The sequence below is a fragment of the Rhagoletis zephyria genome, unplaced genomic scaffold (assembly GCF_001687245.7).
Source record: "Rhagoletis zephyria isolate East Lansing unplaced genomic scaffold, Rhagoletis_zephyria_1.1 Rzeph_scaffold_04265, whole genome shotgun sequence".
Taxonomy (NCBI): domain Eukaryota; kingdom Metazoa; phylum Arthropoda; class Insecta; order Diptera; family Tephritidae; genus Rhagoletis; species Rhagoletis zephyria.
The window spans coordinates 35,225-40,225 of NW_016161348.1; positions in this window are offsets into that span (position 1 = coordinate 35,225).

Here is a 5,001-nt window from a genome sequence, read left to right on the forward strand (position 1 = left end):
CACAACTCCTGGGGGCGGAAATGGTAAATGTTAACCGATTTTAATAAAATTCAGAGCATATACTGGTTTTAACGAGAAAAGCTTAAATCTGAAAGATCGTTAAAATCGGTTTACATTATTATCCAGTAATTCTAGAATAACAGGCACAAATTAAAATAAAAAAATGCGTGTGTAACATAGTACACATGATAGAAGTGAAACTTCTTAAAAAAGGTGTGAGTACCAGGACCTACTCACGAAATTGGATGTGTAAACATATGTTTACGGTTCGGCAAACCATTAAGCGATTGAGTTACATACATAGGTTTGGTTAGAAATCAAACAATAATTTCATTTCATCTTATCAATTTTCTGATATACATACATATAATTTATTTATTCATTTTCCGGTAACACCACCTTATATGAATTCACGCTTCTAGTATCCATAGAACCGGATTGTAATGGAAGTAATTGTATGTTAAACAAATAAATGAAAATGTTTATAATGCAATCAATAGATCCTTACGAATTCGCCATTACCAAGGCGCTAAGTAAAGTACGCACTTTTGTTTGCAAAATGCATTTATTTATTTAAGTTGAAAGAAGACAAATTCCTTTGTTCGGCATTTATTCTTACTCGCTTTCTAACTTCCAAGGCGAATTCATATATGCTTTTCACGAATTCATATTTTCATGTGGTAGCAAGAGTATAAAAACACAAAATTACCTCATAAATTAAAAGCATAAGTATAACATGTTTGCGTAGTCCAATTCAAGAAATCATTTCATCGATCTGTGTAAAAACTAAGTGCATAAAATCTATTTCGCGTTAATTGTAATTATGAAATTGTGTTCATTCATTCAGTTTCTACACAAACGCATGAAATGATTTCATGAATTGGCCTACGCATAATGGTAGTAAATGACAGATGAATTACAACAAACACATCCTTTTGACATAATGCAAGCCGAAAACGTTGGTTTAAATCAATCCGCAATCAAGTCGGACGTTTTGTCTACAAACATTGCAATTTTGCAAGCACGCACCTATTTCGGCTGAGTTATCCATTTTCGGTTATTTAGTGTACAAAATAAACGCAAATTAAATGAGTTTGTACAACATGGCCATTAATGTAGCGATAAGTTGTACAACTTTCCAGAAAATCCAAATTTTTTGATCTTTCATACAACCAAGACATAAATTCATTCAACAGGCCCACAAACGGTGCAATCTAGAGCAAAATAACACCAAGTTGAACCAACAGTCGCTACGTTTATGGCTTTCTTTAAGAAACATCAGGCGAAAATTTCAACTGCTCCTGTAACACTACCTTATATAAGTTGGCCTTGCTATCATCCTCACATCTGTTCATCAGAGTATACCAACGAAGGACGAGTTAATACAAGGAGATGCGAGAGCACAAAACTACTCTAGAAAATTACACGCACAATGGCAAACATGAACAAATGTACAACAAACACATAATTTTTGACAATCAGTACAGTTCGCATTTATATCAACGAGCAGCTTATTAAATTTGTTTTCGTTTGTACTACATATATATGTGCATATAGTATACATGTACACAAACATATGTACATACACAAACATATGTACATACGTACAAATATATATACAACCATTCAAACATATGTACATACATGAACACAGTGCTGTCCATAAGTACATACATATGCCCATCAGTACACCAACGAAGCCCGTTTGCTTCATCATAAACAGAGCTGTAAAAATTTGCAATCAACTTAAATTTTTGCAATCAAAATATAAGCAATCAATGTAAATTGCAATTAAACCAGATTGCAATATTACGTAAAATATGCGATTGCAATTCAATTTGATTGCAATCTTTTTACAGCCCTGATCATAAATATATCCATACAAACATATGTACATATTGTAACGTAGCATTCACTACGCTACAATATTTGCAGCCACAACCAACCACAAATCTATCCTACGTTGTAAATATGTATGAACATTCGATATGCTTACCCACATACACCAGGCATGTACATACGATGTACATACATATGGGTAGAATATTCACAGCGCACATACACACACATACTAGCATGCGCTAAAAATAGAATACGCAAAAGCAAAGCACAAGCAGGCATGCGCCCAAACACACGTGGGAAGTTCGTTGGGCACTTGCGCAAAAACTTTTAAAACTTTTTCAGCTCGTCTTACTTCGCAACCGACTTGTGCGACGACGGGTATAAGGTTCTCTACAAGTGCTCATCCGCTATCAGTCTCCGTAGGTAAGGGAGCACGTACGTCGCCTTTTGGCAGATGAGCGCAATCCTATCGCTTACGCAGAACGCCACATGGCCGAAGGGACTGTAGGAGGGGTCATCACAGAGTGTAGATGCATCGTCACACTTTGTAGACGTTCTCGTTGCTATTTGCAGCTATGTACTCCCCTCGTGCTGGTCCCAAGGTCGTCGTGGAAGATTGCACTCACCCGTGCCGCTAACCGTTCCGCACCTACATCGTTAGTGTGCAACTACGAGAGGCGACACAGGTGTGTGCTTAGGGCCCACTAATCAGTCTCCTCATTGCAGGCCGCTACAAATCACCGTCGTTGGAGGCCGCCGCCACTATCACCGTAAGTCATCACCAGCTGGGCCATTACAACCTCGCCTAGGCCAACCCCTCACTATCCGCCAGCCGCCTCCGATAAATCGCCGGAATCCAGGACCGCTGCTCCCTCCGTCCCCACAAGCTAGGGCCGCTGCCGTCGCCGTTATTAGGGCCGCCACCGGCGTTGCCGCCCTGGATCGAAGCCATCATCACGCCCCTCCCGTCAGCCGATTGCAGTAATCACCGCGATACAGGCGCGCTGCTCCCTCCATCTCTTCAAGTTAGGGCCGCTACCGCCACATTCGGTATTGGGACCGCCCCATCGTTACCGCCCAAAGATAGTTACCCGTCATCGCTATTGAGGCCGTTGCTGCCACTCGTCNCCGAAGCCATCATCACGCCCCTCCGATTGCAGTAATCACCGCGATACAGGCGCGCTGCTCCCTCCATCTCTTCAAGTTAGGGCCGCTACCGCCACATTCGGTATTGGGACCGCCCCATCGTTACCGCCCAAAGATAGTTACCCGTCATCGCTATTGAGGCCGTTGCTGCCACTCGTCGCAGGCCAGGACCGCTGTCACCGTCGCCGTAGAGTATCACCGTCGCTCTGATTGCCGCTACGCTCACCGTCGTCACTCTCACCGTTACCGATCCATAGCCGTTGTAATTCTCACAACTACCGACCCGTCGTTATTCTCACCGTTACCGACCCATACCCGCTGTTACTTTCCCTCTCTCTCGCTTCTTTGACGAAACCTCCATTGTACCCTGGGTCGGCTGAGCGTACCTCAGCCTTCGACAAAACCCACCTCATAATATGTACGAATGGATGTAGTTACGCGAAGGACGCGTACTCCTCATGCGTCGCTTTATTTCCTTTTTCCCCTTCCCTATACTACCTATATCTTCCTTCTGACTCATGTAACGTTTTCAGCTTTAAAAATTTCACTCTCCATTTTTGCGATACCGCCGCCTAAGAAGTTTCACTTAAAAAAAAAATCTTTTTTGATGAAATTCGGTGTGCCCTACTCGTTTAAGCCAAAATTTTCAAACATGGAAGATAATAAAGGATTTCTTACTCCTCCTACACAACTTTTTTGGCTGNCTTTTTTGATGAAATTCGGTGTGCCCTACTCGTTTAAGCCAAAATTTTCAAACTTGGAAGATAATAAAGGATTTCTTACTCCTCCTACACAACTTTTTTGGCTGCAAGTACTAAATTTTATGAATTTTGTAGAAAATGAACAATGCACGATATGTATTTACACTGAAACTTTCAATTTTACCCACATTTTATACAACAAAAGCTGAGCTAAGGCAAGCAGGACTCTTGCAATCGAAAACGGATCTCGTCCAGAGAAGCGTCCATTTTTGGATGAATGTATATGGTGATGAATAGATTGGCGAGTCATTAATATCTACACCTTCTTTAATTTCCACTTTATATTGCATATGATTCATTTTATGTTCATATCAGAGTCTTTCCTTTCAGCTCTACAATAAAAATTTTATAAATTTTACAAGAGGTAGGCCTATAAAANTCATATCAGAGTCTTTCCTCTCAGCTCTACAATAAAAATTTTATAAATTTTACAAGAGGTAGGCCTATAAAAGGAAGAATAAAAGCTGAACTCGCAGTTTCTCGCAGCTGGAACTACTTGAGATATGACACGCCTATTTAATGTTTACTTGTCAAAAGTATAATGTAGCTCGCTTCCTAGCTCCGTTTTAAATATCCCTTTTTAAAGTAAGCACTCGAAAAAGTTTATACTCACAAAATCATGTAGAATTTCAAGGTAAACTGTTTTATACATTCCAAAAGATTTATAAAAATGTTAAGCAATTTTTGACCACAGATATATTCAAAAACAGCTCATCAATCAGATTGGCTTTTTTTATACCCGCACAAGAGGAAAAATTAATTCAAATTACTTGCGACAAAATCAAAATTTTTTCTTACAAATTTATTTTTTCGCATTTCTCCTACTTTAAGCTCGTGTCATGATTGCAAACATGCATTTTTGTCAATTACTTTTTCAGATTTCGCTAATCCGTTTTGACTACTTTTGGCCGCTGTAGTACCATAGTGCGTCGCGCCCTTCCGTGTACCAAAAAAATTTGAAAGTAACTCGCAGTTATTTTTAAGATAGTTGAGAAAGTGAGTTTGTGATAAGGGTCTAAACCAGAGATTCCCAAACTTTTTCTTCTCGTAGACCCCTTCCAAAATTGTTCTAGTTTTGGGGCACCCCCTGGTGCTATAATTCAAACAGAGTAAGCAAGATAGTCAGATCTCTGCCGCCAGCAATTTCCGCCTCGCCCCACTCAATGTTATACCAACATATGTACGTTTCTTTTCAGTCTGTAGGTAGCATTTAAGGCTTCCCCACGTATAAAGACACAAAGTGCAGTAGTGC